Here is a 27,124-nt window from a genome sequence, read left to right on the forward strand (position 1 = left end):
TATGGAAATGTTACAGGTTTTATCTATAGTTTCTACTTTTATATCATCCCTAACACTTTCTTTAAATGTTAATGAGTTAAGATGTCTTTCCTTATAAGACATCCAGTCTGTGGACCGGCACTGGTCCATGGCATGCCAGAAACCATTTCGTGCAAACAAGCAAAGCCCTATCTGTGGAATGCAGGCAGCACGTGAAACCACACTCCCTCCATCTATGGAACTGGTCCCTGGTGCCCAAACGTTTGAGGGGCTGCTGTTCCAAGAGACAGATTTTTTTTAAAAAAAAAGCAAATTAGTAGGATTAAAATCTAAAGTAATTTGTTCCATATATTTTTTTTAATAAGAAAGACATATTTTTTTCCACAGAAGGATTTCCTATCAAGGATATGGATGTGTCAAAGACGTATATGCAATAAACCTAAAATGATATGGGGTAGTAACTCTAAATAATAAGTCTTCTAAATATTGATGGGATATGATTCAGAAGGATTTTTTGTTATCAGTAATTAAATGTTCCAATAAAAATATGGTGTTTATTACTTACTACAATCTCACTGGAGATCTCCCAGGTATCTTACATAAATGTTTTGTGCACCTTTTCACACAAGCTTTTTGTCATTGCTATGACTGAGAATTTTAACTACATTTCAGATCCCTCAGTGGATCATAGTATACTTTTAAATACATTAAGAGCTATTTCATGGCTACAAGCTATCTGTTGGAATTCAAATTGGTAGATTTATGAAAACTTTTGAATATACCCAACGTCAATATGTGTCTTTTTTATTTCACATAATTCCTTATACCAATTTGATTATTTTTAAAATTTCTTGAACCTTAACTTTATCAGATAGACATCTGAAATATAAACTCAATTGCAATTTCTTGTTTCAAATTTCCATTTGATTTTTGTTGTTAATATATTTGTAAATATTTTTTACAGTGACTCTGGTTCAAAGTTTAGCCTCCACAATTTAAATTGATTAAAGGATGAAAACCATTGGATAATATTGTACAAACTCAGATAAGTTGGATTTGGTAGTGGTTTCCCATGGATGCTAAGAAAGCTTTTAAAGCAGTACTGCTTTAAAAGCAGTCAAATTTTTGGAACATTTTTAATTTGAAATTGTATTTTTAATTTTGTTAATTTTTGCCTAAAAATGGGTTATCACCAATGAAATTATTTCTTTACTTACTAGGATGCTACCTGAAACCCATCAGGGATGTCCTCCATTATTTAAATGAAACTGTTGGCCTATTTTGAATATCAGGAGTGTTGGAGTGTTATATGGTGATACTGTATAAATTTTATGTCAATATCAATATCAATATTATTGATAGTTATTTATAATTACCAATATATTTCATCAAAATATATGGAGATTGTACAATGATGACTATAATAGATAACTATAAGTTATTCTAAATTATAAAAGTTATACCAGTAATTGAAAGAAGTCTATAATACTCTTCCTGTTGCTTCTACGTTTATGCTGACATTTGTAAAAAAAAAAAAGTCCTTACAGTTCGTATGAATTCATTTAACTGAGAAAGACTTTTTTGTTAGTGGAGATTAATATTTCCAATTATTTATTTCAAATTAATATTGATGTGGGTAGATTGTTAAAGTCATACTGATTTATGAGAAGAAAACTTGCAATCTGAATGTTACTCTGAAGCTGATATATGTTATTATATGGATTCTGATATTTATGCCTAGAAAATATGTTAAGCCATTGATTAATTACTGAGAATTTTTAAATGGAAAGATCAATTTTTTCCTTTAGATTTTTTTTTATCAAAATTCCATTTTCATATGAAGATGAAGGCTTTCCCCAAATTTTCAATTATACCACAGGGCAACTTCCATTGCTTATTGGGATTCAAGTGATATATTTCAGAAATTATTAAGGCACAACTAGAAAGCACCCCATTAATATATTGGAAAAATCTTCTCTGGTTTTAGACATCGTTTAGTTATTTTTCCTACGTTAGGAGCTGCAAGATACATTTGTACTATGTTGAGTAGATTTAAATTTCATCCAAATTATCATGAAAATTTGATATTATGTGATTATCTAACCCTTAAGATGTCTGGTTAACCATTTTGCTGATGTTCAGTGGCAAAAACATTATTTAAAGGACTAACTAGTACTAAAACATTTGCTTTTTTGCTTTTACAATAGCTAAAACTGTTTAGTGGCAATGCATGCAATTGAAATATCTTTTGACTAGTACAATTTGGGCCTGATGCACAGATGCATCTGAAATTTCTAAACTGTTCATATAACCTGAAATGTTTTTAAATCAATAAAATTGATAATTAATTTTGATTCACAATTGGAAAAATAGATATGGGTAACATGCCAATAATTTAGAATAACAAATCAAAATATCCTTTTTAAAATAAATCTATGGGTTATGGTTTTAAAGTACAAAATTGTATAATATTCCATTCAAAGAGGATTAATTGAATGAAATATTATTTTTCAAATATATTGAAACTTCACAGAATATACAGTAATTTAGTAGGACTGAAAGTTTTTTTTAAAGATTATGGTAACATAGACATTTGACAAATAAGTAAAGGACTTATGTTGGAAGTTACTCTTTACTGACATTTATTGGATTTTATAATTACAACATAGTAAATAAGGTGCTCAGAAAAGTAATGGGTCATATATGTTAACATGTTTAATTTTCTTCTGAAAATCTGTAATGTACTGAAGAATGTTAGACTGATCATCCATGGCTAACAACTAAGAAGACTGTTGAACTTCAGTAGACAGATTCTAAAATACCCAACTGTATAGAAGCTATGCATTCACCCTATATGAAAATGATATGATTTTTTGTGTCTAATGTTTAATTTGCTTTTTAAGAGTAGATATCATTGAAATGTTAACTATGTAGCATTTTATTCAAAATAGATAGATAGATAGATAGATAGATAGATAGATAGATAGATAGATAGATAGATAGATAGATAGATAGTTTTTTCTCTAATTATTTTCCGGCTCTTCTTTTTTTGTATTAGTTTATTTATTCATTTTTATATGCTCCATCCTCATGCAATTTCTACATATTATTGCATCTAGTTCTTGCTTTCTTTTGTTATACAGTAGACTAAAAATCAGTAATATCTTTTAAAAATGAAAGTTCAACGTGCTATTATTCAAAACAAGGGCTGATTCTCAAAATTGTCACAGATATCGCCCATGTGAATGAGTTGATATGCTGGCAATCAAATGCCAGGTGGAAATGGTCAAATCATATTGGGAATTATCCAAGAGAATGCAAAATGTAATAGTTTGAAATAATCATATAGAACCGGATACTATTCATGCTGGACATTTATATCTATTCTTTGGGAACTCAAACTAGTCAGTTAGACATTAAAGCATTTAGTTGAAAAGTTGATTTAAAATCTGCATTTGTTTCTGTATGTTCAAAAGATGGAGTCTGCATCTTCATGTCTTTTGGATGAAATCTCAGTTTGTTGGTCAATATCTCAATCACATATTAATATGATTCTGAGCAGAGTTTCTCAATCTTGGCAACTTCAATGAACTACACATGCCTCAAAGTTACCAAAGTTGAGAAACACTGTTTTTGAGACTGTTCATGCATATTCTAACATGAGCAACATGGTTACCCAAAATATTCAAAATGTAGAATTTTCATAGGATATTATTTTGTGGGTCCTTGGTGCTCTCTGAGCTTGGGTATATTTTGGTCTTTTTGTTTCCTATTTTATTGTCTCTTTTAAATCTTAAATACACTGTTAAAATAATAGAAGATATGACATGGTCTTACATAGAAATATCTATGTTTGGTATTTAGACATCTGTGTCACATCATCTTGAAACCTAACAGCCTGATTCGTAACAAAAACTGGAGATGTTTATACATCTTGTGTAATTCTTGAGTACAGACTATGGCAATATTTCTCAACCTCAGCAACTTTATGCTGGCTGGGGAGTTTGGGGAGTTGAAGCCCATACATCTTAAAGTTGCTGAGGCTGAGAAATACTGGACTATGGTGAAAGCAGAATAATTATGTAATTCTTAATAGAAAGAATTGAACAGAAAAACTAAAAGCATCTCGGAGGATTAACAAGGAGCAATAATTCTGCAGCATTTACCTACATATTTATTTTAAATAATGAAAGTTAGCTGTTGTTCAGTCAAGATATATATAGAGAAAAACCCATTATAATGCCATATATCAAGGACATAGTTGTGCCTCTACAGAGGCTTAGGCAAAATTTAGATAGTTTAGGTCATTGATGACAAACAGGTGTGACAAATAAAGCATCAGATAGTTGGTTACTGACTGAAGTGTTGACTGTTTATTACAGGGGTAGGCAACCTCGGCTCTTTTATGACTCATGGACTTCAACTCCCAAAATTCCTCAGTCAGAATAGCTGACTGAGGAATTCTGGGACTTGAAGTCCATGAGTCATAAAGAGCCGAGGTTGCCTACCCCTGGTTTATTAGCATCTCATGGGATTAAGATGATGACATCTTGTGATATCTAGCTTCATCTATTTGCCGTGGCTCTTTTATCACAAAGTTTTCCTCATGTTTTTCTCCCCTACCTATTCACTGCTATTTCCATCAGTTGAAACTGTATCCTTTCAAAGCAGTGATCTGTTGCATTTAATTTTTAAAATGCCACATAAGCAGATGACAGTATATAAATATTAAGATTGTTACTTCTGGAGAATTTCATGCTGAAAGCAGTAGATAATTAATATCTTGCTGGAGGCCAGCATGACTGTGGCTGTTCTCCATTTGATCAGCCTAGCAAAATGCTCATGCATAAACTAAGCAACTGTTTAAAAAGAAAAAGAAAAAAAATCTGAACTAACACTAATGCTCAAGAAGCATATCTTAATCAAGGGTGTTTACAGCACAGGCTTTCTTTCTTTTGACATGCTAAAATCAAATGTATTCATTGAGAACGAAGCCATTGATGTTTAGAACAGAAGGAACACAGTCACTCAGTGAGTCAACAGCAACACTTTTGAACACATGGTGTTGCCTTTTTGAAGTTGCATAATCTATTGTAGGTAAATAAATGGCCATAGAACTTTGGCCTCTTCAGTAACTCTTTTGTTTTTGCCCTACATGGCTGGATTCAGATCAGACTGAAGACTGTGTAAAAACCCTGTCTATCATTTCATTTTGGTGAAACAAGTAGAAGGTTTTAGGACAGAATTCTTGTCACTTGTCCTGCTTATTGTATCACATCCTGTTCATAATGATTTAAGACAGGGCTTTTCAACCAGTGGTACGCGTACCACTGATGGTACGTGAGCAACTGGCTGGTGGTATGCGGTGTCGACTTCCTCCCCCCCGCCTCCCCCCTGCCTGCACCCCACTCCTTCCCAGCTCACTTGCTGCAGGAAAACTTGCTGCTTGCTGGTGGCCTGCAGGAACCTACCAGAGCCGGCGAAGAGCACAGGTGCAGAGTGAGGCCCTGCCCTCCACTGGGACTCATTGTGTAGCAACCATGTTGTCCTTCCCCCAGAAGCAAGCCCAAGCCTGAAGGGGACAGACACATCCACTCCCTCGGCAGGTAGGTATCCATCTTCTTTTCCTCCACCCCCCATGAGCTTGCGATACCCCTCATGGTCCTCATGTTGCCTCCCTCCTGGGGCTCGAGAGTTTCCCCCCTCTGCTCTTCTCGATGTGCCTGGCTTTACAGAGGGGAAAGCAAAGCAGCCAGATGCTCCGCGCCCTCCCCAAAGACTCATCTCGCAGCAGCAGGAGGGAGTTGAGGCCCACTTTTTTTTCCTGATGCACACCAGGACAGTCGGAGCCATCAGAACGTGGGTGTGGAGGGAAAAATGCACCCGCCTGACTCCCTCCCCCCCACACTGTTGGTGACTCCGTACAGCTGGCCCCGACCTCTTTCAACTAGAGCCTGTTGGTGGAGGTCGGGGCCAGCCGTACGGAGTTGTCAGCTGATCAGCGGCCCCATATGCAGCTTCCTGGGTGTGCGGCATCACGCCAACCTGCCGGGAGCTCTGGCAACTCCGTACAGCTGGCCCCGACCTCCCCAAGTGGAAAGCAAGGGAGATTGTCAGGAGTGCAAATTGGTGCATGCTGAGAAATGCCAATCTCACACTCCTACAATCTCTCTTGCTCGGTTTCAGCTTGCTTTCTTTTGCACCAATTGTAGGAGATGGGAGGGAGGGAGAGATGGGAGGGAAGGAAGGGAAGGAGAGAGGGGAGGGAAGGAAGGAAGGAAGGAAGGGACAAAGAAGGAGGAAAGAAAGGAAGGAAAGAAGGACAATGGGAGAGAGAGAGGGAAGGAGGGCACCCAACGCAGTCCACCCCCCTCAACTGGAGACCCATGGATTCCCCCCACACACACACACAGGCACTCTGCAACCTGAGGGAGGGAGGGAAGGACAATGGAAGGGAGGAAGGGAAGGAGGAAGGGACAAAGAAGGAGGTAAGAAAGGAAGGAAAGAAGGACAATGGGAGAGAGGGAGGGAAGGAGGGCACCCACCCCAGTCCCACCCCCCTCCACCAGAGACCCATGGATTCCCCCCCACAGGCACCCTGCAACCTAAGTGATGAGTTGCCCCCTCTAGCCATTGACTTCGCTTGTCAAAAAGTTGCAAAAGGTGATCACATGCCTCTGAGACACTGACCATCATAAGTGTGAATCAGTTGCCAAGCATCCGAATGTAAATCACATGACCCTGGGGATGCTGCAACAGTCATCAGTGTAAAAAATGGTCATAAGTCACTTTTTCCAGTGCCATCGTAACTTTGAACAGTCACTAAGCGAATTGTTGTAAGTCGAGGACTACTTGTACTTTATCATTTCTTTCCTTTTTTTGGTCACATTTTTGACACCTTGCTGGGCGACTGGTGGTACTCGGAGAGTGCCTTATCATAAAAGTGGTACAATATAATAATAATAATAATAAACCTTTATTGTCAAAGTACAACATGTGTACATTGAGATTAGCTGAGCCTCCCCCCGTGCTCTCTCCCCCCAACACACAGTGACAACAAACTCTCCATCCTCCCACACCCTGTGAACCAACTACACCACATACTGGCCTCCCAAGTCAATTCTGCATAAGATTATGTCCCATTTAAAAGCCTAACAGCCCACGGATAAAAGCTATTTTTCAGCCTGTTGGTATGGCTGGCTATAATCCTGTATCTCCTACCGGATGGTAGGAGAGTAAAGAGATACCGTGAAAAGGTTGAAAAGCCCTACCTATCTTTTGGGTGATTTAGTGTAACCCACCTCATAGGGTTGTTTTGGAAAAAATAAGGGGAGGAATATATTTTGGATATATTTGCCCTCTTAAATTACTTGTAACCATAATAAAGAGGGACACAAATCAATAAATAAAGATGACAAAATAATAATAATGCATAGTTGCATTGTGATTCCAGGCACTGGTTTAAGTATTTAAGTCATATGTGCTCTATGGAAGATTTGTTTATTTTCATATTTGCATTCAGAAAAACTAATGATTGTGGGCTACAAAAGAAGAAAAGTTATTATAGAAATCCACATTATATAGCTTCTGTATTGCCAAAGTTGCAAAGAATCATTTAAATGAAAGAGGCCATACAGGACACCAAGTCCAGTCCTTGCTAGAATCCAAAATGAGTGTCCATCAACTTCTGCTTGAATACATTCAGGAAATCCAACTTCTCCCTTGATAATTCTTTTCACTGTTGAACCTTTCCAGAGGTTGTGGGTGCTCCAACACTGAAAGTTTTCAAGAAGAAATTGGACAACCATTTGTCTGAAATGTTATAGGTTTTTCTGTTTGAGCAATCTTCACTTGATTGTGGACATTTTGACTTAGCAAAGTTGGACTAGAAGACCTCCAAGTTTCCTTTGAACTCCGTTATACTGTTTTTCTTATTGTATAACAGGTTTATATTATCCCTGTATAAGGAAAATGTGCACAAGCTGACACTGTCAGCAAGAATAAATATTCCCAAACCTAAGTGATGTTACTGGAAAAATCAAGAGACATTTGGGCCCTACAAAAAAAAGAGATGCACTTCAAATTCAAAGCCAAATAAAACCATAGCTTTTTATTAGACTTTCAGATCAAACTAATTGTACTTTTGAGCTATGTTTTCATTTCTCAGTTTTATAGATCTGTGAAATTAGGAAAATATAGCAAAAGAACCTGACCAAAGGGAATAAATTCATAATCTTGCTTAGTAAAAAAGATAAAGTTATTTTTTTCTCAAAATGCAACCATCTAAATCCACAAAATATATGACACACCCTTCTCCAAAAGCAATAAAGAGTCTCACTTGAGACCATTAATAAATGAATCAGAAAGAAATAAGTTTCTTTATATAAAAAGGTACGATGACTCTGCATGCCTCTTGGTTTCCCTATAAAATACTTCCCAAGCCCTCCAAGCTTATGAATCACAAAATAAAGCAAATGTTGGTCAAACATTACAAATGATTATAGTCTGCATTTTTATATTAAACTTTTCCATCACTCTCAAATGCTACCCAGCAGATTTATCTTTGTAATTAAAGTTATTGTTATTTACAGCAAAGATATCCAAACAATAACATAATTCAAAGGACCATGAATTATTTCTGAGAATGATTAATTTACTAGTTATTTCTTTTGCTACATTTTAGGAGGTAACACCTCCTGTGGGTAAAGTATGTTCTATTTATTTTGGGCAACTGCAAATGTAAGTCTGGCTACCTTATAAGGATAGGATGTTGAGGGTGGAAGAGTGATGACCTTAGGATCCTCACTTGATTGTGGACATTTTGACTTAGCAAAGTTTGTAACAGATGGTGTGAGTTTTTCAAAGTGAATCTCACTCAGCAAAACATTTTGAGGTTGTAATTTTAGGCTATTAGAACTCTCTTAACTCAAATTTTGTTGGCATAACTCTTCATCTAGACAGCTGGTTGGCATTAATTAACATTACCAATCTCGTGTTTCCTTCAGTGTGAAGGTTCCAATACAAAATCCAGGTTAACTGGATTCAAAATCCATCAAACATCTGCGAAATTGGTTGGGAAATAATAGATTATTTAAGAGTTAGATTTTGGAATATTTCCTCATCTCTGTTTAGAACACAACAATTCTTATTTTTTTTATGATCACCAAGACAGCTTTTCCTACATTGAACAGCATTATTTAAAAAAATAATTCCAACAAAATTTATATTTCTACAGTCTTCCCCAACATGGTGCCCTCCAGATATATTGATTTATAACTAGATTTATTAGCAAGCATACTAATAGCCCTAGTGGTTACGTATAATGATGATGATGATAACTTTATTGTCACTTTGAATAGACCAACATAAGGCACAAGGGTGAAAAAGCTACATTACAGATGTTGCTTCCTTTGTAATGCAAATATCTTTTCATTGAATAAAGTGAGTTAAAGTGGTCAAATTAGAAAGTTAAGTATCTGCCCAAAAAGACTTTAAGGGAAAGAAACAAACTTTTTGTTTTTGATAGTGAATGCAACATTTTTCAAATCCATTTAAAAGCTTCTAGGAGGATTTGGCTGGAAGGCAAAATTGGCAACATGCAGCACAGATGGCTTCAGTTTTCATGATGGTCTAAAAGCACTGGATTTCAGAAAGGGGTCACGTACAATCATCAGCACTAACTACTTTAGAGAAAGCGATTGGATGTCAGGATATCATTTACATCAATTCAATCAATCTGATATTTAGTCTGGTGGGTTACCTCAGCTCCAGAATACATCAATAAACGGAACCATCAAAAAAAGGGTAGATCCTATATTTCCTGAAGGAAATACTTGTTTTGCAACAACTGGTTTCTGTTCTTTCAAGTTTCCATGGTGCATTGCTTCAGTAACATCTGGAAGAAGTGGAAGAGGATACCACTTATTTATTGTGTTAATGTCCCTAGAGGGCAGTTTGATAATAAAATAATCCTAAATTCATACAAAAGGACCATGAAATAGGACTTATCAGAATTCCCTGAGTAAAGGAAATAAATCTGAATTAACCACCAGGAAGCCTATGAACAAGCCTACTATCTTCAGAAAGGGTATGTAACCTGTATTGCCTCCACTGTGTTTTGTGAAATCCACAGAAATGTCAGCCAGAGAATTATTCCCTGTTATTTTCTATTAATTCTCATTCCAAAAAGAAAAAAAATGTGATGAAAATTATATTTCTTCAAAAAGTAAACAATGAAAATTATACATAACATCCAAAGTTTGTGTTAAGAAGGATAGTATAGAGGGAGAAGAACACTGAGAATACATAATATCCTGAACAGCAGATGAAGTCTGCAGTTATGGAGTTGTAACCAACAACATGTGTTTTAATTGTTCTCATTTACTGATCTAATTGTATTTTATGCATCATTGGGCCTAAATTTAATTTAACATAATCTTTTTTCAAACAACAGATGCATGTTTAAGTCGGCCACATCCAGTGGTGAGATTCAAAAATGTGAACAACCAGTTCTCTGTGTGGATGCCACTTCCATAAGTCCATTCTGAGCCTGGGCAACAAAAAATTAGCAACCGGTTCTGCCAAAGTGGTGCGAATTGGCTGAATCCCAACACTGGCCACATCTACTAATGCTAATGGGAAGCCATTTTCTGTCAGGATTGAATCAATAGCTCACAGACGTTTCATTAGTAGCTACATGGTTTGTTACCTTCATTATTTCAGTTCACCATTCGTAGTTCGTCTTTGCAAGAAAGACAGGACCCTTTGATTCTGCAAAACTTAGCAATATGGCAAATGTTAGGAAACAGTTAGTAAAATGGATATTTCAGTGAAAGGAGGGCAGAAGAGGTACAACATATTTCAAAAACTTACTTTGGAATAAAATTATAATTGTGCCCAAAACTGCTTCTTCAAAAGAGCATTTCTTTCACTGTGAACCTCTGTGACTGATGCAAAAAATAGAGCTATCATTATCAGGCTGAATTAACCCAGACATCCATCAGATAGCAGCAAAAGGTTAAAGTTTTGTTTTTGTCTACTATTGCCCTCAAAATGCCTTCATTTTTTTCCAACTGAGAACTTATGGTTCTAGCAAAGACTTTATTCAAAGTAAGAAAGAAATAGAAAGAGAAAATGCATCAATTTTAATGATTAGAAGAATGCTATTATTGTTCCCAAATATACCAGGAGAAAGATTTGCTAATGAATAAATGAATAAGTTGAATAAATGAATGCAAAACCCAGCAAGTAATTAATTTGTTAAGTGTACTTGGGAAGATATTGGCCTTAATTATGTCTGAAAGCATATAAGTAATAATGGGCAAAATAAATAAATAAATAAATGCACAAAGGCTTTACACCAGGCAATAGATATGTTGATCAGATTTCGATATAGTGCCGAGAAAGTTTTGTATGTGTTTGATTGAGAACAAGTATACGATAAAGAATGGAAAATTGATGGGGAAAAAATAAGATGTGAAAATTCTGTTAAAGGTAGTATGGTTTGGTTGTTAGCAATGAAGGTTTAACAAAAGAAGCAAAAATGTATTTTGTGTATAATATTTGAAGTCTGTTTCCATTTGCACTTGTCTTCAGCACCTTGCAGCCAACTGACCACTAGAGGCAGTAAGTTATAGAGAATTTGATTTTTTAAAATGTTCCTTCTGTATCTTGTACTTTACCTGTTCCTTATTTAAGGCTTTGCTAATATCCTTTGTACATTCTGGTGGTTTAATCATATAAAGACAATGAATGAATATTGAATAGCAAAACAAGTCTATAATGGATAAGTGAGTAGGATGGGAGAAAGGGGAAGACTAAGCAACTGGTTGTATGAGATTAAGGCAATTCCCAGACAGGGAAATTTTAAAAACAACAGGCAGGTAGATGGGTGTGATAGAAGTACAGATTTTTTTTAAAAAAAAATATAAATACATATACATATATAATTATAATGTTTGAATACAACAAAATATAAACGTTTAAAGGAAAATTAAGAAAAAAGAGAAGGTAGAAAATAAAAGGGGAAAAGAAGTGAAAGACAAAAAGAAAGAAAATATGGAATTATAACTTTCATCCTTCTTTTTGTGAGGTAGTTACCATCTTACTTTTTCTTCTCTATCTTTAACCTTTTTTAATCCCCAAATCCATATATCATCAATTTGGTCATTTCTTCTTTCAGCCAAAAGTCCATATTAGATTTCCAGTCTTTAAGAAATATCTTTTTATCATTTTTTTTTACTTAATCAAACCGGTTAGTTTTGTAAGTAGCAAAGACTGTTAAGGACAAAGAAATATGGAGAGAGATGTTGGTGTTGATGCAAACCAAGTTTAACCAGGCTTCCCCTTTTCTGCCTTTAATTTCCTTTTTTTGCTATTTTTTACAGTTTTTCTCAGCTCACATAATATTACTTGACTTGAAATGGAATAGCATAATTGGAAGATGGTATTTTTTAAAAGCCTTCAGGACCGGGCAGTATTTGTCATTTATTGTGTGACAAAAAGTATCACTTTGGGTAGAATCCTTCTCAGTTTCATTTATCTTGTATAATGATTTGATTTTTTTAAGGGGTAGAAGGAAATAATAATAACAACAATAGCAATAATATTTTTGGTAAAATCTCACAAACTGCTTATCTAAAATATCATGATTGAGTTGCCAAAATCATACACTGGAAGCTTTGCCAGAAGTTTAGGTTCAAATGCAGCAAAAATTACTGGAATACCAAATCAACAGTTTTTGAAAATTAGTAGGTCAAGAACCTATGGGACTTTTGAATCCAAACAGACAGACATCTGGTCCACAACACACCTGACATGACTATCTTGGAAATGAAAAAAAGTCTGGTTCATTGATATTGCAATACTAAGGGATACACCAATTGCAGAGAAACAATTAGAAAAAAATAATAAAATACCACAATCTGCAAATTGAAGTTGAGCAATTGTGGAGGAAGAAATTAATGGTTGTACCAATAGTAATAGGAGCCCTTGGAGCAATACCCAAAGGGTTGCCTAGATATATGGAAATTTGAACTTATTAGACCTGAACATTCTAACTTTGCAAAACAAAACAAAACACCAACACCTTACTCGGCACTGCCTATATACTCAGACAGCACTTAACAGCACTTAGATCCTTGGTTAGGACTGGAACTGTTAAGCTGCCATCAGGTAGTGGGACCCGTCCCCACCTCCTTCCTCAGGAATGGCTGGTTCCTGAGGTTGGGAAGGAGGCTGTCCAGCTGCAGGCAGAGGGGGGCCTGGGGGATCTCCCACCCAATCCCCCCAAAGCCCCCCCTTGAGATCCTCCAAAATCTCTTCTGTCCACTCTGCTCCAAAAGGGGGATTTGGGGTTTGTCAGTCTTCAGTCGGGGGGAGAAGCTGTTCCTTCAGGAGATTCTGGCAGTGATGGGGAGCAAATGGCTGCCCCTCATTGGGGTCCTTTTCCCTTTCCTTAAAAATGTCTCTTTGTGTTGATGCTGCCTAAAATTGTTGGGGTTTGAAGCCACCTCACACTTTCCCCCTTGAATCTTCTGCTGGATTTTGCTTATTTGTGTATATTGTGGATCACAAAGGCAAAAAAGGGAAAGTGAAAAGGAGAAATTTTCTTTCTCCAAAGAAAACTTTTTGAAAAGTGATTGAAACACAGGAGAAAATTAGGAGAAAGATGGGCCTTAGCTTGAACCAATCAAGCTTTGCTACTTCTTTTCCTTTTTCTTTAATTTTTTTTCTTTCTTTCATGTATTTAAAACAGTGTTTTTATTATTATTATTTTAAAAGAGATATCTGAATCAACACAGTGTTATGGAAGGCATAGCATTCTTTCTTCCAGCATTCTGCAAAGTTTGTCCTCACAGCCTTCAGCTTGCACCCTCATCAATTGTGGCATTTTTATTGATGTGACCCATGGGGAGGGGAGGTGGAGGGGCATTGGTCATCCCAGAACCCCTCTTGCCATTCACAGGCTTTGCTCCCCCTCAAGTTTTCGTGTCTGGGGCTCCCGGGTTCAGCCGGGTGTGAGGCTGCTGTTCCAGCCGCTGCCCACCATCCGGTCAGTTTAAAGAGCGAAAGAAACTCCTGGGACTTTCTTTCTCCCAGAGCAGAACTGGACTGAGATTAAATCCACAGAGGCACAGAAGCAGCAGAGTCGGTTCTGGAGTTTTCATGTGAAAAAAGCCTGGGTGAAATCCCCTTTTATCCCTCGGGCCTCCGTCTGCTCATCGTCAACCAATCAATTGCCTTTGTTGCATTTTGGGAAGGATCGGAAGCCTTTGGAGTTTCCCTGCATTTGGCCTGGGTGTGTCTGTTGTGTCCCAGGCTGGGTGGGCTCGCACGCCTCCTTCCCCTCCCTTCCAAAACTCTTTTCCTGTCTGGAATCTGGGATTGCTTTGATTCCCCCCCAAAAAAAAAATCCACCCACATATGAGTTTGGGGGTTGGGATGAGAACACAGCTAGATTTCTCTCTCTCTCTCTCTCTCTCTCCCTCTCTCTCTCTCTCTCTGCAAATGGTGGAGGAGGACTGGGAGCTGCAGTAGAAGGCTGAAAGAGCCAAATGTGGCTCCAGATCCACGGGTTGCTGACCCATGTACTAGCCCATTCACATTGGACAATGTTTGGTCCATGAAGCATCTGCTGTTCTGTTGTATTTTTTTTTAGGGAAGTATGAGTGAAAGTATTGAAATCTTTGTTTTAATCATTTATCACTTACCCTAATGATGAACTTTTCATTAATTCATTAATTTCTTCTAATCTAATTCATTAGATTAAAGATTTGATTTAGAAATAAGGCCTACACAGAAAGGGAACATTTGACATCAGTACTTCACTTTGAGTACTGGTGATGACATCTTCTGCCTTGGATACTGAGTAACATACTTTACCTTCTCACCATTTCAGATTGCTCATTGAGCTTTGAGACAAATGTTTTTTTTTTTGCATATGCTCTCCAAATATAAGATTCCTTGCCTCAACCAGATACAAATTATGAGTTGAAGAAGAAGCATTTCCTCTCTTGCCATCAATGCAAATCCACTGACAATTGAAATTGATTCTCACTGAAGTCGAGTCTGGTTGAAATCAAGTCCTCTGAGTTTACAACATTGTCAGATGTTCCCCATCTCTCTGTTCCTGGAAAAGAAATTCTCAAATGTCTCTGAAACCTCCCTCTCAAAGATCAAAGGCTAGGATAATGGGAATTTGCCATTTTGTCTTCCCCTGAGACATACCATCAATTCATCTAACAGAAACATCATACAGGTTGGAAGCGGTTTGTCAACTTTTAAAGCAGATCTCTTTCTAACCCAGTCTAGAAGTGTCAGGGAACTGCCTAGTACCTAATTCATCATGCAACACCTAATGCTGAGCTATTCACCTTACCTAATTACTTTAATTCTTCTAAAATAGACTTTTTTTGTTTCTATTATTTTGAACAATTTTATTTTGGTATGGGTTTTCCATGAACCTTTTTTGTTTTGTTTAAAAGTCTCCATACAAAATCAATTTTAATCCATTTTGGAGCCAAAGAATTGCACCACAAAAATTAGGGGAAGGAGGGGAGAGAGGAAAGTACTGTGGAGTACTTTAGAATAATTCACAGGCACAGGACAATCTGAACAAATTTAAAAATAGTCCATGCATTAAGTTATGGAGCAGGGATGGGTAAACCTATAGTTCAGCTCTCTGGCAATCCATTTCCAGCACTCAGAGGCTCTAGAGACCATGAGAACGTTCAGTGTGCAAAAACCTCAGAGACTTTTTTTTTGTTACTATCTTTGTATAGTCCAAAATCTGAAAATTGCATCCTGACTTGCTCTGATATCACCCTTCTGTAAAACCATCAGAAAGGGCAGAAAAAGGAATCCTACAGAGAGAGATACCTGACATGTATAATTCAGTACATTTAGAAGTGTCTGATTGTTTCCTTCAACTAAAAAAAAATAGTATTTGTTCCTATAAATATACTTATCTGTAATCCTTTGATATATCCTAGGGCTGAATTTATCTAACCTTTTTTGGTCTTATGAGCTATTTCTGTTTGACCAGAAAACAAGTCAATACAAAGGTTGGAATTGCCTGTCTCCAGATCTCTGGCCTGGCAAAGAGCTTCTCTCTCTCTCTCTCTCTCTCTCTCTCTCTCTCTCTCTCTCTCTCTCTCTCTCTCTCTCTCTCTCTCTCTCTCTCTCTCTCTCTCTCTCTCTCTCCCTCTCTCCCTCTCTCCCTCTCTCCCTCTCTCCCTCTCTCCCTCTCTCCCTCTCCCTCTCCCTCTCCCTCTCCCTCTCCCTCCCTCTCTCTCTCTCTCTCTCTCTCTTTGTCTCCCTCTACCTCGCCCTCTACCTCTCTCTCTGCTAGGAGAAAGATGGGCTGTCTGAGGGTGTGATTATACTCACTTGAGTGAGCAGCAAATGAAGATCTTGGCATTTAAAATATTAGCTGCTTCTGCTCCATAGCTTCAAGCCAGCTTCACCTTTGTAGAGCTGCCTATAAGTGCTTTGAATTATTTACTGAATATGATACATATCACTGAGTAGCCGGATTTGAAATATAAACCTCCTCCTCCTCCTCCTTCTCTTCCTCCTCCTCCTCCTCCCCCCTAATTTCTCAGGCTGTAAAAAAAGACAGTGGAATGTTTCTACAGGTAGTCCTCCATTTACAACTGTTCATTTAGTAATGACACTGAAAACAAATGACTTATGATTGTTTTTTGCAGCATTCCCTTGGTCATGTGATCAAAGTTTGGATGCTTTGCAACTGCTTCATATTTATGACTGCAGTGTCCCGGGGTCATATGATCAGCTTTGCGACCTTCTGACAAGCAAAGTCAATGGGGAAGCCAGATTCACTTAACAGCCATGTTACTAACTGAACCACTGCAATGATTTACTTAACAATTGTGGTAAGAAAGGTCATAAAATGGGGCAGAACTCACTTAACATATGTCCCACTTAGCAAAATAATTTTTGGGCTCAATTATCATCGTGAGTCGAGAACTACCTGTACTAAGACTTATAAGATTCTATCAATGTGCCTTTACAGTAAAATAGAATTAGCTCATTTAATCTTGTTTCCTGTCTGATCTACCTAGGAAGGCAGACAGTGATATAAACATGTGGAGTGTTTGGTGGTCTCTGAGCTAGGTTGTTTGCTTGTAGACATTTCATTACCTGACTAGGCAACATCATCAGTGCAATGATGACGTTATCTAATTGGATAATGAAATGTCTGCAAGGAAATGACCAAGCTCAGTTGGTCACAGTTCAACCCTGAGCTACAAATATTTTCTTTTATTGATACAGACATGCATATTCAGAATAAATAAAATAAATAAATAAATAAATAAATAAATAAATAAATAAATAAATAAATAAATAAATAAATAAATAAACCTTTATTGTCAAAGTACAACATGTGTACATTGAGATTAGCTGAGCATTTACATTATTTTATTGCCAATATATACTGTGTGTGGCTCTATTGTAATGCCCTTGCAGAGATCTTTGTAAAATATCTGTGCATCGGTGATAGTAATTATCACTGTAAATTGTTTGTAGATATTTTTCCTTAATAAAGTGTGGAAGATTATCCACAAGGAAAAAAGGGTATCATAAATCAGTGTGATTTCATTTACAATGTCAATAGCCATAACTACCTGAAAATGGTTCGTCAGCTTGAGCTATTTGTAAAAAATAGCACAGGTGGGATACAAATAAGTAAAATAAAATGACAAGAAATGTTGTATGTACTTGAAGAATTGCTCACAAACATTTACTGAATAGTCATTTGGATATACTAAATACATAATAGCATATAATTTAAGTCATTAGTGATTTTATTTTGCTACACTAACTATAAAATTAGTGTCCAATTTTCAATTAATAAAGAATCTGTTCATAAGAGCCAAGATACTAGATCCTACCAAATGTAAATCTCAATAATAGGAGGCACTGCAGGATGTTAACGAAACTGACATATATTTAAAGCCAAAGAATAATCTGTTTGAAGATAACTAAGTTTTACCCACCACAGGAGACTCATTCTGAGTCAAGGGGGAAGCATGGGTCTTTGAGTGAACTAAGGCAAGAACTCTATAAAGTTTATAAATGATCTTGGGCGAGAGCAAGAAGCTGTATAAAGACTTGCTTTTAAGTCTTCCTCACTGAATTAGGCAAGCCTTACCCAAGGGTAAGCATTTTAAATCCACATAGGCCCATTTAGCTCTCCTGCTGAGTTACAACACTCCATACCATCCAGGCTGACTTCATAGAAAGCCTTGGGGTCTTCTCCAGTATAAGGGCTGGCCTTTAACATGCTGTCCTTATTTAGCAATTCCTTTCCTTCACCAACATGTATTTCTGTCTTTCTAGTAAATACTGATTTCCTTGAATGTCTATGAAGATTCTCAATCATGGTGGTCCCAAAGGTGCTTTTTCCAAAAGGCAACTGAACTTTATTGGGGGTTTTTTTCTTTGAAAACATTTTGCATAATAATAATAATAATAATAATAATAATAATAATAATAATAATAATAATAATAATAATAATAATAATAATAATGTTGGAAGGGAACTAGTGCAACCCCCTACTCAGGCAAATGGTTGTCCAGTCACTTCTTAAAAACTTCCAGTGTTGGAGCATTCACAACTTCTGGATTTCTCTCTCTCATCCACCAGTTCCTCTTAAGTCTCTGGACATGTCACTTCTCTTCATTTTCTTCCTGATTTTGTCCCTACGATCATTTCACTCAGTCACATCTTCCTGCATGAGAAGACAGACCAGGAGAGATATGACACAGTCAGATTTCATTCAGATGTTTCTCTTGTCTGCATTTGTATGGTTTTTCCTTTCAGAAACCTGAGATTATTGCCACTCAAGTGAATCAGTAACAGTGAATTGGCTTTGGATTTACATCGTCCTTTACTCTTAAGAGGAATTACAGAGATGGTGTGAGGGAGCATTAGGAAGAAGAGAGAAAACAAGAGCCTCAGAATCAGGCAGCAAGCATTACAGAAGCTTGTTCAGCTGTATAGTTCCCTTTCTCAGTACTGCAGTTTTCTTATACAAAATATGCTAGACATTCGTGTGTGTGTGTGTGTGTGTGTGTGTGTTTTAATAATATGCATTTTTTTTATTTACAACGACATAGATTGAAAGCTGCTTTGGGAAGATTCTTATCCTGAAAATTGTAATAACTTTGTCCCAGGAGGAAGTAGCACCCAGCTAAGCTTGGCTTATCTCAGAAAAGCTAAGTAGCATCAGTGTTTGGATAGGAGACCATTAGGAAATCCCAGGAATATATAATAAATATTGAAATTAAAACAGAACCCCAGAAGAAAGCAATAGCAAATCATTTCCATGTGGTACACAGAGACATATTTAGGTAGTCACCAGGAGCTGAGCCCATCTAAAGGAGATATTTTAATTAATTATAAATATTCATGAAACCCATCTGGATTGCTATACTTCAAGCAAAGCTCTCTCTCACCCTAGGTTCAAAGTTTAGATACCTTTGCCTATCTCAAGCCTTCACAATTGCATCCATTACTGGGTTTTGAGCATTAAGCACACTAAATTAGTTAGTGACCTCGTATAGGTTTGGACCAATTAGCTTCGTTGTTTAAAAAAGAAAAAAAACACCCCCTAAAATTTTTTCTCATTTTTTCAGTCTGCTAAACATACTGCTGAGTTCAAGTTCAATATGATCTAGACATGATCTAGAAGACAACTTAGCCTGCTAAGCAATGTGAGTTGCCAAGTGCCTTTGAGTTCATGCAAAGCCATCCAATTAGGCAGATATTCTTACCACACGTCATCATGGTTGCAACCATCACTTGATAGTTCTCCACTTGGACCTTACTGGTTCCACTGTACAAAACTCATTCAGCTCTTTTTCCTTCCCCTTCCCCATCAGAGCCTGAGGCAACACCCACCCACCCCTCTTATGCCCTAGCTGGCTGCAGAGAAACAATATTTTTTGTGAGAAACAGAATTGGCCATCCTAAATGAAATATTAACATGGAACTGCTGAAATCTGCTGTTAGAAAAACTATAAATTATACTAAATAGATACTTGGTGTGTGTGTGCGTGCACGTGCGCCTGTTTCTGCTATTTGTTTCTGTTAATCTTTTTCATTAAGCCCATGAAAGCTATTATATATTGCTTACTAAGCAAAGTTTGAGGTTTTAGTATAATTAAAAAGATGATAAACGATAGGTAAGAAGATGCAGGCACCATTTTTTACACTCACAAATAATCTGTTATTATAAATAAATAGCTTTTGTATTCAGCAGCTAGTAACAATTGAACTGTAATAGAATTGTACTGATATGCATTATACACATACAGAAGAAGATAGGCTGTATTTCCTAATACTATCTGCACTTTTAGTTGAACATGGATTTTCTTCTTTGGATTGGGAATGCTTTGAATATGAAGATAGAAATTGCCCTACTATTAGATAGAATAAGTTTGCAGAAAGTATTTAGGGAAAGGAAATAATGGACACTAGTGGGTATTATTTCATTATCTATCTATATATATCAACTGTCAATTTGAGTAGCTTTCATGCCTGGAATAAGAGGAAGAGTCATTATCCTTTATTTTAGATTAGAGAAATTAGGATGAACAGTCCATATTCAGCTACAGATACTACACTAGATTTGTTCTTTGTCAAATTTATTTAAGCTCACCACTTTCTATCAGGTTATCCTACCACCCAGAAGTAATGTGCAGATAAAATTAGAGATGGGAGTACTGTTTCTGTTATTTTGATCCACTGAAAGAAAGACCAGTAGCCTGGTGAGGATCACAGTTGATTTGCCTTAATAAGTTGCTTTATCTGCCAAGAAACTTCGCAAAGCTACTTCAGAAGAGTGCTGTCTTCAAACTTTCATAGATGTCAAGTTATACGAGCTCCACAGCTCAGATAATTTTTATCAGCCCTTTCTAGCTAAAGTCTCTTTCAGACATCCTGCAGAATATGGGGCTAAGGTGGAGGCTACATATACACAGTTTGAGTTTTGTTCTTCCCTTTAAACTTTTGTTGAATTTTGGGGGGGATGGGCAGGGAAGATTAACATATGAAAAACCCTTTCAAGCTGTTCTCTTATTGGACGTCTGCAAGTCTCTATCTAGTGTGGTTTAGTGCATTAAGCCAAATATTATTTGGGACAAGCTCATAGTTATCATGTAGGCCATCAGACCCTTCCCAGAGTCCTCCACCATCATATTTTGAAATCTCATGGTCAACGGGAAAAATACACAATCTCCCAATGGCTCTTAAAGAATTCTGCAGATAGGAGACCACATGGTACACAAGCAGCTATTTTATTTTATTTTATTTTATTTTATTTTATTTTATTTTATTTTATTTTATTTTATTTTATTATTTTATTTTATTTATTTTATTTTATTTTATTTTATTTTATTTTATTTTATTTTATTTTATTTTATTTTATTTTATTTTATTTTATTTTATTTTATTTTATTTTATTATTTTATTTTATTTTATTTTATTTTATTTTATTTTATTATTTTATTTTATTTTATTTTGTTAGATTTTATTTTATCTTCACTTTTTAGCTATTTTGTGTGTGTGTGTGTGTGTGTGTGTGTGTGTGTGTGTGTGTGTGTTACATGCCACCCACATTAATCAGTCTGGTACATATTTCTCTTGCCCACTTTAACACACTGGCATTACAAGACAGACCTCCTGGAATGGATCCCCTATTCACAGGTAAGGGTGTCTCATAGTTCTAGTTCACAACAACCTCTTCCCAGTCTTGGACTTGAGGCTGCTAAATAACCTAACGTCTTGCACCACCAAGGTTTCATAATGTACAGCAAGTCTGATCACTCCTTTATGATTAAATTGTGGGTGAATGTGGTCATTACTAATGGGCCCGGCACTTACATTAGCACTCAGCAGCAGTTCAGCCACATGGATCCAGAAGTGGAGCATTCAGGCCTGAAGCGGGAACCAGCACTAAATGTTGCTGACATTTCCCTAAAATGGCTCATCCAATCCATCACCATATCAGCCATACTCCATGACAACTAAAGGTGCTCATCTCCTTTCCTTTCAACAAAGTCTAATGGATGCTATGATTCTGAACCTATCCTCACCTGAGGAAGAAAGCATAACCCTGCAAAATGAAAGGAAATTGTAGGGTAGTTGGAGTACAGGGGATTAACTAAATAACATAAAGTTGATATGCAAAAGAAATGCCCAGGTTATAGTTGAACTATAGAGATGAAAGCATTTCAGCCAATTTTTCTTTCTTATGTTCTAGACTAGCTAATTTGTAGTATGAGGGTTAACTGGGAAAATAGATACTTGTATGTGACAAAAATCACTTATTTACCTACTCTTTTCTATCAGTAAAAATCACTTAAGGGAGCAACTACATTCAATGTTAACAATAGAACAAGCATTTTTGTTCCCTAACTGAGCGACTAAACATTTGTAAAATTACCCTTGGCAGCTTCCCAAGTCTTTGTTCCATTTTCTAAAATGAAAAGGATAAATGACCAAAGAGTCAGGTTAATATCAACAGAAAATATGTAAGGGACAGAGTGACAATATGGCTGAACTTCTCTAAGACAAGGGTGTTAATCAGTGGTGGGATTCAGCCAGTTTGCACCAGTCTGACAGAACTGGTAGCTAATTTTTTGTTGCCCAGGCCCAGAATGGACTTTTGGAAGCAGCGTCTACACAGAGAACCGGTTTTTCACATATTTGAATCCCACCACTGGTGTTAACTAGTTATTTGAAAAACCATTGTGAAACTTTCTCAAGCAAAAGGAGAAATTGGATTGTGGGTTTGGTAATCCTCAATAAATAACCAAGAGTGGGATTTTTTTTGGCTTGTTAAACAAGAAAGGAACATAAAAATCCTAAAATACCAAATTGGAAATGGCGTTAATGGATCCAAAGGAATTTTATTTCCAAATCAGGAGCTATTAAATAACCATCATATTTGTAAAACAGAAATTCCTTAAACAGAAATAAAATTTCAGGATTTGCAACAGGACCTCTTAGTGAAAGGGAACATCTTCCACCCCAAATACATTTTTCTTATCAGTTCTTCGTTAGATGTCAACTATATCCCAGGAAAGCTACATTAAAACCTTAACATTTGCTGCTATCCATTAACTTTCAGGATGGCTGCAGACATTTCCCTGCAAATGAAATCAAAGATCTGGAACTGATACCCTTTTCCTGCATATTAGGCACTGATTTCCTCAATTATTAAGGTATCTTTTCAGAAACGAAGAGCTTGGAAAGGTGGCAAATGCCACTTCTGGCACTGGTGGTTCCTGTCAATGCTATCCAGTGTTTGCAAGTTTCACGGGTAGTATAATTCAGTGTTTCTCCACCTTGACAACTTAAAAGATTTGTGGACTTCAATTCCCAGAATTTCAAAATTTATTTATTTATTTATTTATTTATTTATTTATTTATTTATTTATTTATTTATTTCTGGGACTTATATGCCGCCCTATCTCCCGAAGGACTCAGGGCGGCTAACAACAATAAAAACAACAATACAAAAGTTAAAAGAGATTAAATAAACAGCCCCAAAATAGATTAACTAAACAATTTACAAATTAAAACATTTAAAAAAAATCATCAATCCAGGTCAGCCTGATGAAAAAGGAAAGTTTTGAGGTCGCAGCGAAAGGACCGGAGATCCAGGGCCATCCGGAGCTCAAGGGGGAGTTGGTTCCAGAGGGCTGGCGTTCCCACAGAGAAGGCCCTCCCCCTGGGGGTCGCCAGCCAACATTGTCTAGCCGACGGCACCCTGAGGAGGCCCTCTCTGTGTGAGCGCACTGGGCGATGGGAAGTCGTCCCTGGCAGCAGACGGTCCTGCAAATATCCCGGGCCTAGGCCATATAGGGCTTTAAAGGTAAGTACCAGCACCTTAAATCTCACCCGGAAGACAACCGGCAACCAATGCAGCTCACGCAGGAGGGGTGTAATATGGGAGTATCGGGATGCTCCCATCACAACCCGCACGGCCGCATTCTGCACCAGCTGGAGCCTCCGGGTGGTCTTCAAGGGCAGCCCCATGTAGAGAGCATTGCAGTAATCTATCCGAGAGGTAACGAGTGCATGAGTAACCGTATGTAGGGCATCTCGGTCCAGATAGGGGCGCAACTGGCGCACCAGGTGAACCTGGGCAAATGCCCCCCTGGCCACGACTCCAATATGGTCTTCAAAACTGAGTCGTGAGTCCTGGAGGACGCCTAAATTGTGTGCCCTATCAATGGGAGGTGCATAAGGAATTCTGGGAATTGAAGTTCATAGATCTTAAAGTTGTGGAGGTTGAGACACACTGATATAATTGACTAGAGCAGTGAGAATATAGGCAGCAAGGATGTAGGCGGCATAAAAATATTCTATTTTTTTTAAAAAAGTGGATATGCTGTGCTACTAATGAACCACATCATAATCAGCCCTTGGATATGAAGATCATGAGTCCAGAACTTACTGGTCCTCTTCTCTCTGAACCCACTTCAGCTGGCATCAGGGAGGGCATAGCAGCTGCTGAGTAGTAATCTTGGTGAATTCTCTGTTAAAAATATTTTGAACTCTGAAAAATGCCAATAAAAGATAATACCGGTGTGTTATTGTTGCCTATGTATTTTGTGGGCCTCTTGTTTTTTTAAAAAAAATCTGACAGGTTTTGATATCGAAATAGATGAATTATTAATTGATTTTCCTTGAAAAATACTTTAATGTTCTTTAGTGGAAAACTGCGAGTTTGTGCTCAGGCTAACAGAAAACCATAAATGTGCTGGTAGATGCTTTAGTATGGCTCAGTTTATACAAATACTAAGATGTTGAATTTGGAATATTCTGTTTCTTCATTTGGAAGAGTTAAATATTCACTGAGGCAGTGGTGTTATAGACTTATTCTAGGAAGCATGCTATAGTGTACTCTGCCTAGCTATTTCTCAAAATGGTTCTCTGACTCTGAATCTGTTGCAAGTTCATGCTGTTCTCAGAATGCTGAAAAATTTCTGGTCAATTTCTCTTAGTGGCTTTTAAAAATTCCTTTATTATTAGAGGTGGCAGAAGATGTTAATGTTGGTCTTGTTTACTGATACTCTTCTTTCCACTGCTCTGAGGCTACCTTTGTCAATTTGGGACAAAAAAAAGGTAGAACTTCATCTGGGATTTATTTGAATCCAGGTAGTCTGCAGCCCATTGAAGGGATGATTGCATAATAAGAGACAGAGAGTGAAAAAGGACATGAACACAGTCTTGCAAGTTGAAGCAAGCCCCCTGGGGGTCCACATTCCATTTATGAGAAATTGTCTGAAAAGAAAGAAAGAAAGAAAGAAAGAAAGAAAGAAAGAAAGAAAGAAAGAAAGAAAGAAAGAAAGAAAGAAAGAAAGAAAGAAAGAAAGACTTAAGCAAAGTGAATGAGAACTGGCAAAAGAAAAATATCAAAGCATGTTTATCAACAGAAGTACTGTAGTTAAGAAAATAGTTATGCCTATAACTAGGTTTTTCCATGATTTGTCTCAGAACCAGGTTCTTCTTATCTGATCTCCTGATTTCCACTCAGGGGTAGCATTTGCACTTTCCACTTTTTTAAAGTTTTCTTTCCTATTTGCCACCTGTGAATTAATCCTCTCTGGTTCCTTTGTCTACACTCTACAGCAACAAAAGTATTTCATTTCCTAGATATATGTAGCTCTAAAATAAACAAAGGATGTGAGTGAAATATTGATCATTCAGAATGAGGTTCCACATTCTTCAGGGAAGTTGCCTTAATTGTCAACCCTCTAATTGCTAATAAGACTGGTGGAGCAGGTTTAATCTTCATGAATATTCCATGATACAACAAAAGCTCAGCCATGATGTCTGTGGAGAAGCTGTGTGTGCTTGGTAGGCTTTATCTCAAAGGACAATTCCTTATCTGAAATGCTTTGTGGGAGAGGCAGATCGATGTTGTCAGATGAGTGGGAAAGGTGGGAGATGAAAAAGGAGATGGCAATCTCACCCCATTTTATCTTGACATAAGGTAGCTTTTTTTAATTAAATGCATGTACCATGTTATGAGTTTAGAATTATAATTAGAAAATTCATTATTCTGTTTTAATGTTTCCATGTGGGTGTTAAATAGAAATTTACTTATTCTGCGGAATACAACAGATTCTGTGCTGTACTATATACAAGCACAGTTACTTAGGTATTTTTTCGCCAACTCACTATGTATGGGATCATCATTCTGCTGTTTGCAAATTGTATCTATGATCTACCTAAATGGCTGTTTCAATACCAGTACAAATTATCAGCACTAATAAGATGGTGACCTTTGACAAGCAGAGATTAAGAGTGGGTGATTCAGATTCAAATGTGTGATGGAACTTGCATTTGCTCGTTAAATCCTGCCAATATGCAATGCCTTCAACAAGATGTTAACTCCCTTCTATGCAACTATAGACTTAGTGGGGAAGCAAACTTCTGTATTATTTTGGTTATTTGACTCCTACAGCCAACGATTTGTTTTGTCAGGAACCTGATCATAGGCTTAATCTTCAATTAAGCTCAAGGAAGTGAATTTGGCTGAACTTTCAAGCAATTCTGCTGTAAAGAAGGAAACACTTAATATACAGCATTTGTACCATGACTGTATTGATGCTAGATGTCAAGACTGATTAGATGATAAAGATTTCCCTAGCAACCATACACTGCCAAGTATCCCTCTTAAAAGCTTGTTTCACTCAGGAGGACAATCAAAGTTAGATAGCTAGATTAAGTATTTAATGGCTTCCTTTGGCAGGAAGAAGGCAACCCAAACTGACATAGTCAGGCCTTCCAGCCCTGCCCTCAATTCTACAGAAGATTCAGTTTGTTAGAAACAAAAGAAAATAGTCTGGGCAAATCTTCAGATTCTGGGTCACTGCCCTTTCCTACAGAAATGAGCTGAGCAAGCAGCTTGGCTTAAGATCCAATTTAAAAATTGCAAGTAAGGCATATACTTCCTAGTCTGATCGGGACCTCTGGCCCATCAATGGTGACCTTCCTTTTCGCTGGAGGACAACCAAATGAGCCTTCTCTAGGTTCAGAGCATTGACCTGTCGAATAAGGTGTGTGTAGACAGGTATTACTAGTAGTTAGGGAAGACACTGG

The sequence above is a fragment of the Vipera ursinii genome, assembly GCF_947247035.1.
Source record: "Vipera ursinii genome assembly, chromosome: 2".
Lineage (NCBI taxonomy): Eukaryota > Metazoa > Chordata > Lepidosauria > Squamata > Viperidae > Vipera > Vipera ursinii.